We start from the raw sequence: 9614 nt of genomic DNA, 5'->3' as shown, positions 1-9614 counted from the left end.
ATCTTGAACCTTGATAGTGCTAAATATCTAGACCATGGTGATTGTATCTGCACATAAATACAAGTCCTAACCCTAGAAAATAAAAATCTTAACCTTCCATCAAAACTGTTGTAACATAAATACAAATTCTGTAAGTTTGACTTCATTTCATGTTGACACCTAATCTTCATGATTGGGTGAATTTTATGTAAATAATTAAATTAGGAATGTGAACAGTCATCGGGAGATGAACTGAACAGTCACTCCCTATTGTATATAACAATGACCTACCTATGGAATAATACGAATCAGTTTTACTACCTTTGGAGAGTTACTGCCTGGCCTGACATGGTATCAGAGCCAGTTCTCAAAATAAGTTGTAACTCCCTTCATTTTTGCTATTGTGGGCTGTACGCTGGTCTGAGCACTGTCCTCTGTCGTTCTAACCTGAGCACTGTCCTCAAAGCCTCTGTCCTCTGAAGGATTAATTTGGTGAATGATTACTTGATGCGTCTGCATTTTTTTTTGAAGAACGCCTCTGTCCAGACAAACGCTGTTGAATCGACATACCACAGTTAACACTGTTGAAACTTGATAAGCCCAGCAGCGGAAGCGGTATCACCACTGTTTTAAATGCTGCCTGAAATATGTTTGCTGCGTTTGACAGACCTTTGTGTACCAAGAGCCCATACATGTTTAACAGTTGGTTTAATTCCTTTGTGATACAAAGAAGGGGTACACGCAATTTGAAGGGCTTCGGTATTTCATTGTTTCCTTTACATTTTTAATATGGTATCGAATGCCTGTTTCAAATAAATGTTGCCTCTCCTGTCATATTGTATGAACATTGTCATATATCGAATGATATCGAATGGTAGTGAAAGCGTTGATGAGCCCAGGTCTCTTCCCTTGTTCATGGTGCTTTCAAACAAATGCTGATGTTTTCAAATAAGTGTTGCCGCTGTGGCTCAACGGTGTAGCACTGTACTGGTTTAAGGTTGGCGGAATGATGCTGCTGTTTTCAAATAAGTGCTGCCTTTCGCGTTTTTAAATTACTGCTGCGAAACTCTCATAAGTTTTGAACGCGGTTTTGAATGCTGCTGACATATACTTTGAATATTTCAAATAAATACGCTTGATGCCTGTTTCAAATAAGTTCGAATGGTATTTTTGACATGCCTGAATTTTATACGATCAAATGGTATGGTGAATGGTTTCAATACATTTTGAATAGTTCGAATTTCAAATAAGTTTTGAGCGCTGGTCTCCATAACTTGGTTCACCCATAACTTGGTTTAATGCTTTGCCAAGGTTGACCGCTGTAAATTACAGTTCAAAGAATGCACATGACCATGATATTTATAGGTGAAGATTTATGAGATTTATATAAGATTTATAAGGTGGAGTTTTATGAGATTTATATAAGATTTATAAGGTGAAGTTTTATGAGAGTTATATGATGGACTTATATGAAACTTATATGAGGTTTATGTGAGGTGAATTTATACAATGATGGATTTATATAGGTCACATTGTGGATTTGAAATCTTTTGAGAATGCCTTTTTGAGTATATCAGCAGAAGTATTCTTTTCTATCAACAAATTTTTTTTTTACAGAATGCATTCAATCATATCCATGGTAGGAATAGTTCTCACTGGCAAGGAGAACTATCCTGAATGGTCCCGGATGATAAAACACACCCTCATCTTCAATGAGTTGTGGAAAGGAGTGTGTGTCGGAGAAGGAGACAAAGACCCAATACAACCTACCTCAGACAAAGAGCTCATCATTTGGGAAAACAAGAACAACAAAGCCTATGCATTAATCGTAGCATCTGTAAATGAAGAGGTGAGTCGCCATATTTCGTCATATTCAACTACCTTTGGAGAGTTACTGCCTGGCCTAACATGGTATGGACATGTTCCTTCGGTAAAACATCTCAGGGTCTTTGGTTCCGCCTGTTATGCTTTGATACCAAAGGTACATAGAAACAAACTTGGTGCTAGAAGTCGTAAGTGTATCTTCCTAGGGTATTCAAACACCTCCAAAGCATACCGCCTCTATGATGAAGTAAATAAAAAGTTTGTTGTATCGAGAGATGTAATTTTTCTTGAATCATCCAAATCTGACAATGTTGTTGAGCGGAAACTTGATCGCTTGGATAGATTCGCAAAAACAAAATCATTTCAAGAATTTGATAATCAGATTCCAAATCTTGAAGGGGGATTCCTATTCTAGATCAACATGTGGAATCTTCTTCTGAAGAACACTCTCCCCCGAATGAAACTCCAACAACGGATGATGCTTTAAGTGATGTAATTGATAGAATTAGGAGACTCAATCTTGATTCAGTCCCAACTCAATCAACAGAGTAGCCTGGACCATCTCAGAAAGGTCCCCCAAAGTAGCTGACGAAGACACTTGAAAGTGTTCATCCTGATGAAATTGGAAAAACAGGAACCAGAAATTCAAACTGACAAAATGGAGGTGATGTGGATGGCTCTAATTCACCTGTTGATATGGATGTTTCTTATGATTGTGAATTGAACTTGTCTACATATTTTGAACCAACTTCCTTTAAAGAAGTTGCTTCTCATGATGAATGTAAAGAAGCGATGCAAAAGGAGTATGATGCCCTCATAAAGAACGGCACTTGGAAGCTGGTTGATCCTCCATTTGGAACCAAACCAATTGGCTGCAAGTGGGTCTACAAGAACAAGTACAAAGCTGATGGCTCACTTGACAAGCACAAAGCTAGGCTTGTGGAAAAAGGTTTTGCACAGAAGGAAGGGGTCGATTATGAGGAAACTTTTTCCCCCACAACAAAATGGGCCACCATCCGGACACTCTTTGCACTAGCAGCTCAGAACGGTTGGAAAGTCCATCAAATGGATGTAAAAACTGCCTTCTTGAATGGAGATCTAAAAGAGAATGTTTTTATGTCCCAGCCTGAAGGATTTGTTGTGAAAGGACATGAACATAAAGTATGCAACCTTGTGAAGTCCTTGTATGGCCTCAAACAAGCACCGCGAGCCTGGTATGAAAAACTAACTGAGCATCTTCTAAAACTCAACTTTAATCATTTTGATCTTGATGATGCAACTTTATTTGTCAAGAAAGTTGGCAAAACAGTTGTATATCTTGTGGTATATGTAGATGATCTTTTAATGACAGGGAACAATGAAAGCTACATTGCATCCATAAAGAAGGAATTGGGGAAAAGTTTTGAAATGACTGATTTGGGCTATGTTCATTACTATCTTGGCATTGAAGTAACCCAACATCCAAAGTCCATAATTCTTTCTCAAAAGAAATACATTGGAGATTTGTTAAACAGATTTGGCATGACAGAGTGCAATCCTCTTACTACTCCAATGGAACAAAACTTAAAGCTCACATCTATTGAAGGAAAGGAATTTGAGGATGCAACAAAGTATAGACAGCTTGTAGGAAGTCTCATCTACCTCACTACTACCAGACCAGACATTTCATTTGCTGTTGGAATCCTCTCCAGGTTTATGCAAAAGCCTTGTGAGGGACATTGGTTTGTTGCAAAAAGAGTTCTAAGGTACTTGAAGGGAACTCAAGACCTTGGGATCAAGTATACACAGGTTGACGACTTCAGCTTGATTGGATACTCTGATTCAGACTTCGATGGAGACAAAGAAACCGCGGTATCTACTTCAGGATATGCTATGAGTCTTGCATCAGGAGCTGTCTCCTGGAGATCACGCAAACAATCAGTTCTAGTAGATTCCACAACAGAAGCATAATACGTGGCAACAGTTGAAGCAACGAAAGAAATTGTGTGGCTCAGGAAAATTCTTGAAGATTTGCAGGTAAAACAAGTACAATCAACCCCACTCATGATTGACAATACCTCTGCAATAAAGTTGGCCAAGAACCAAGTTCCATGATCGAACGAAGCACATCAATACTAAATATCATCTGATTCGACATCATGTTGAGGCCAAAACAATTCATCTCCATCATTGTTCCACAAATGAGCAAATTGCAGACATCTTCACCAAAGCACTTGGAAGGGAAAAGCTTGAACGATTCAGAATGATGCTTGGACTCACCAACATCCCTTCAGATTAAGGGGGGGAATGTTGACACCTAATCTTCATGATTGGGTGAATTTTATGTAAATAATTAAATTAGGAATGTGAACAGTCATCAGGAGATGAACTGAACAGTCACTCCCTATTGTATATAACAATGACCTACCTATGGAATAATACGAATCAGTTTTACTGCCTTTGGAGAGTTACTGCCTGGCCTGACATTTCAGTAAGGCAATTTGACTCGAGTTTAAGAGACAGTTCACTTGAGTTCAAGATAGTGAGACTTGAGTTCAATGAGACAATTCGACTTGGTTTTAAGGAGTCAGTTTAAGGGCGCAGACTTGGTGAGACATATGATTATGCACTAGCGAGAATTTGTATGTTTTTGAGCTCAGGAAAATAGTTCTAGATCTGTGCCTGAGGTCTAGGAGAGCTAGAGTGCATCACTTTTTTTTTCTATAAAGATTTTTTTTTAATTTTCCAGAAAGAAAAAAACATACACTTTCATTAAAAGAAAAGCAGTTACAATTACTTTGGAACCTCTGTTTTTAATAAGAAAAACATTGATTGTCCCATTCTTTTGTAACAGAGACCTATCATTCTTTGGAACCAATCATGCTCTTTGAAGAGACAAGGGTTTTGAGGGGAACACCAAAGCTTGCAAGACAGACCAGTTAGTATTGCCAGACTTGTCGCCGGACAGCCTGCTGATCCAGGCCATAGCAACTTCTTCTGCTCTTCTTTCTACATCACCATCCAGTTTTCCTTACTTTGAATAGCTTTACACGTTCTTTCGAATGTGGGGAGTAGTTTACTTTCAATGCTCACGGAATTCATACTACTTTGGTTTATGAAAAAATTTCGAGATGTATCATTTCCCAATTCCATGTTTAAAAAAAAAAAATATATATATATATATATATATATATATATATATATATATATACATAGATAGAATCACACATCACCTTTATATTGAACTATAATATAGAATGCACCTCTCTAAACATCAAAACTGACTTCTTACGTTATTTCAATTTCTAAAAACAAAACTGTGTCTATTTCAATTATTATTTAACCTAGCAGAGAGTTTGCCAAATATGACAAAATGTTCAATACATTTAATTCACATTAGATATGTGCCTGAGGTCCAGAAGAGCTAGAGTGCATCACTTTTTTTTTTCTATAAAGATTTTTTTTTTTTAATTTTCCAGAAAGAAGAAAACATACACTTTCATTAAAAGAAAAGCAGTTACAATTACTTTGGAACCTCTGTTTTTAATAAGAAAAACATTGACTGTCCCATTCTTTTGCAACAAAGACCTATCATTCTTTGGAACCGATCATACTCTCTGAAGAGACAAGGGTTTTGAGGGGAACACCAAAGCCTGCAAGACAGACCAGTTAGTGTTGCCAGACTTGTCGCCAGACAGCCTGCTGATCTAGGCCATAGCAACTTCTTCTGCTCTTCTTTCTACATCACCATCCAGCTTTCCTTACTTTGAATAGCTTTACACATTCTTTCGAATGTGGGGATCAGTTTACTTTCAATGCTCACTGAATTCATACTACTCTGGTTTATGAAAAATTTCAGAGATCTGTCATTTCCCAATTCCATGTTTAAAATATATATATATATATATATATACATATATATATATATATATACATATATATATATATATACATAGATAGAATCACACATCACCTTTATATTGAACTATAATATAGAATGCACCTCTCTAAACATCAAAACTAACTTCTTACGTTATTTCAATTTCTAAAAATAAAACTATATTATTATTTAACCTAGCAGAGAGTTGCCAAATATGACAAAATTTTCAATACCTTTAATTCACATTTGAATACGCCATGTTTGAATTTGTGTTACCAGAACTGAGCTATTGAAAATATTGACAAGAGATTGAGGTCACAATACTTTGAAAATATTGGGCATCATAATCATTGAATCTTTGGATCACACCTTATTGTCAAACCATTCTATTCATTGTCATTGTTTATCTGAAAAGTTTAAAATCTTAGCGTTCGCTTTTATCAAAAGAGATCCGACGAGTGTCTCCATTTTGCAAAAGATTATGAGTCTAAATATTCATGGATTGGGAAGTACCAACAATGAAAACGAAATGTACATATATCTCTTTCTGCATAATCACAACAAAATATATGAATTTCGAATTTTATAATGATATGTATTATAGATTCAGTGCATTCAATTGATAAGGCCTACATAGCTGTAACTCTTTCAATCTCCATCTGGCCTTATTGTTTCTTATATATGTCGACACTTCCATGTAACAGTCAGATATTTCAATCAGGATTTTATCATAATTTGGAATGCGGATAAACTTCTCTGTCATTTTCTTTTTGATCCCCTTTGCAGAATGTTTTCTGTAGCCCCCTCCCCCATGATGTCTGAGTACAAAAACTCTGAAGATCTCTATACAATTGTTTCTGCTTATTCCACTTCAACAAACTCGACACCAATGGAAAACCAACAGTCAATATTGCAATTTAAGACTAGTGGGGGAAAGAGGAGCTGGACTGGTGCAATAAGTCCAAGATCACAAGAGGATGATCAAGCTCCAACCTCAACAAAGAAGAGTTGCTTTGATCATAAATCACATGTATGGACTGAAAGGGTTAGGAGGAGTAAAATGAATTGTATGCTCAATACTCTAGAGCCTCTATTACCTGAGGGTCTCAATCCAAAGGTACTACTTGATGATTTCTGTCTAGAATAAAAGTTCAAGACACTAATACAAGCCATGAGCTAAGAAAATGAGTATAAAATATATTTTTATGTCTGTACAGACATGTTAGATTTTGATTGCAGAGTTGTGTTTTTCGCTGTTATTATCAAACCTAATTTTCTAGACACTGAATTGTTGAAGTATTTGTTTCTCAGGTGGACAAAGGAAAAATTGTTGATGAGGCCATAGATTACATCAAGACACAACCCAACAATCAAAATTGGAAGCACGTCATAGTAGAAGGATTGAGGTCACAATACTTTGAAAGTATTGGACATCATAATCATTGAATCTTTGGATCACACCTTATTGTCAAACCATTCTATTCATTGTCATAGTTTATCTGAAAAGTTTAAAATCTTAGTGTCAGGGTTTTATAATTGTGCCATGTTGTTTATTACCTTAACATATTTTCTGAATGGGTATCCAATTACAAAATAGATGATCCAAAGTAGTGTCCATTAAACTGCTTTACCAGCAATCTGGTTTGAGTCTGTGAAGTAGTTTTTTTTATATAATGCTACGATTGTATGTTGTATTTATGTTCAAATTTTCAGATATTTTCTCACCTCAGTGGAAAAGCACACTGAGGTACACAGATAATTTCTCAATACAAAAATTAATGATTCTCATGTAGATTTGCAGTAACTCTCTGCTTATTATACTAATAGGCATCCATGCTCTTACAGGGGCTTGAAGTTCCGAACCCGCTATCTACTTAACACAAAGTATTATAAAATTGCATTGGATTTTCAAGAAAACCAATGTCAGAAGTTTGGTATGCATCACATCCTTGGAATGGTTATAGTTTATCGGTATGCATCCCAGCCACAAAGTGTCATAAAACTGCAACGAATGTCGGAAGTAGTTTGAGGTATGCATCCCAGCGTGGGAATGGATATATTTTGCAGAGAAATTGCACAAATGAAAGAAAAAAAACAAATCATCGCTCTTAGAGCAGAAATCCACTGGTTGGGATATCCACATAGATTATCTGTTGCCCGCCTTTTGTAAGGTATGTTCTTCAGGACCAGCTATGGTGGTATTAAGTTCATCTATGGTACAGCTCAAGTCCTTGGCTGTGACTTGCTGGTTATTGTTTTTTCAGTGAAAAAAATCAAAGAAAGCACACTTCAGGATGTAGTTCTATATATAACGGAGAAAATCCGATTAGGAATTTCTGGAAAATAACACTATCAGTATACATAGCTCCTAGAATGTATCAAATATCGTAGCTGGTAAAAGGACAGTAAAGTATTTCCACGGTTAAGTTCAGAACTGTTACTTACCTTAGCATAAAGGGTATACACCATGTTGGATCCAACAACGTTTATGGTGCAATTTACAATCTCCAATTGATTGGCATCCATGATAGAAAATAATTTGGGCAGAAAACCAGTCTTCTCAGGGGCCCATATTGTGATGAAAGCCTAGCCACCCAAAAGTTTGGATCCAAGAATCTATAGACCTGGATGTGAAGATGTTACTGGAACTGAAGAAAGGATGTGAATACCAAGAGAATTTTCAGACATTCTGATTGTTGGGCTTGCAAATCTTTCAAGGCAATTTGGAGGGTCTTGATATAATCAATGGCCTTATCAACAATTCTTCCTTTGTCCACTTGAGAAAGAAATACTTCAGCAATTCAGTGTCCAGAACATCTAGAACATCAGCTTTGATAAGAATCTATCAATTCTACAATCTAAATCTAGCACGTCTGTACAGTCATGAAAATCTATTATAAACTCATTTACTTAGCTCATGGCCTATATTAATGTCTTGAACTGTTATTCCAGATAACAATCATCAAGTACTACCTTTGAATTGAGACCCTCAGGTAACAGAGACTTTAGGGTATTGAGCATTCAATTCATTTTACTCCTCCTAGCCCTTTTAGTCCATACATGTATTTTTTCATCATGGCAACTCTTCAACTCTTCTTTGTTGATAATGGACCTTGATCATCCTCTTGCAATGATGGACTTTTTGCATCAGCCCAACTCATCTTCCCACCGCTGTTCATAGATTGCACCATTGATTTCTCTTTTTCTACTGGTCTACAGTTTGTTGAAGTGGAGTAAGCAGAAATAATCGTGTAGAGATCTTCGGAGTCTCTGTACTCAGACACCATGGGGGAGGGGGTGACAGACAACATTATGCAAATGGGATCCCAAAGAAAATGGCAGAGAAGTTTATCAGAATTCCAAATTCTAATAAGGAACTGATTGAAATGTCTCTGACTGTTACATGCAAGTATAGCCATATAACAGAAACAATAAGGCCAGATGGAAGGGCTAGCAGGTACCCAGGCTTTCTATTCATATGATATGGTGTTTATTTGAACACGTACTGCATCATGGAAATGAAAGACATTTACAGATTTTTTAAACATTTCCGAGTATCTTAGTCATAAATCTTGATATCATTATGATTATATCTCTATGTTATTGATTAGACATTAGAGGTAATCTCCTGAAATCAATTATGTTGTCTGCCTAATTTTTCAGATTGAGTACAAACCTTCACTTATATTCTTTATTGAAAGCTGCACATATTTAGTTTTTATGGGATGGTGATGGAAACAAACACTTCTCATCAATCTGATAGTAATAATTTTCAAGCTGCTTTTCATAAATTTCTAGATAATAGGTTGGTTGGATTGTGTTTCAGTCTTTATAGTCTTTATTGTTTTCAGAGTATTTTTATGATGTTTTAATTTTTTTATAATTAAAACAATATTTAATTATTTGTTAGAGATTTGTAATGGTAGTTTTTCATTTTTCATTTTTACTGGAT

General features: G+C 36.1%; 1 pseudogene; it reads right to left on the bottom strand.

Moving 5' to 3' along the window:
- Positions 1-7808: 7808 nt before the first annotated feature.
- On the bottom strand, positions 7809-8973 carry LOC149153823 (uncharacterized; annotated as a pseudogene).
- Between the last annotated feature and the right edge of the window lie 641 nt (positions 8974-9614).

The sequence above is a fragment of the Pinus tabuliformis genome, chromosome 9 (genome assembly GCF_031772625.1).
Source record: "Pinus tabuliformis cultivar Carrire ecotype Pingquan chromosome 9, CPIR1, whole genome shotgun sequence".
Taxonomy (NCBI): Eukaryota; Viridiplantae; Streptophyta; class Pinopsida; order Pinales; family Pinaceae; genus Pinus; species Pinus tabuliformis.
This window is presented reverse-complemented; position numbering and strand designations above follow the sequence as displayed.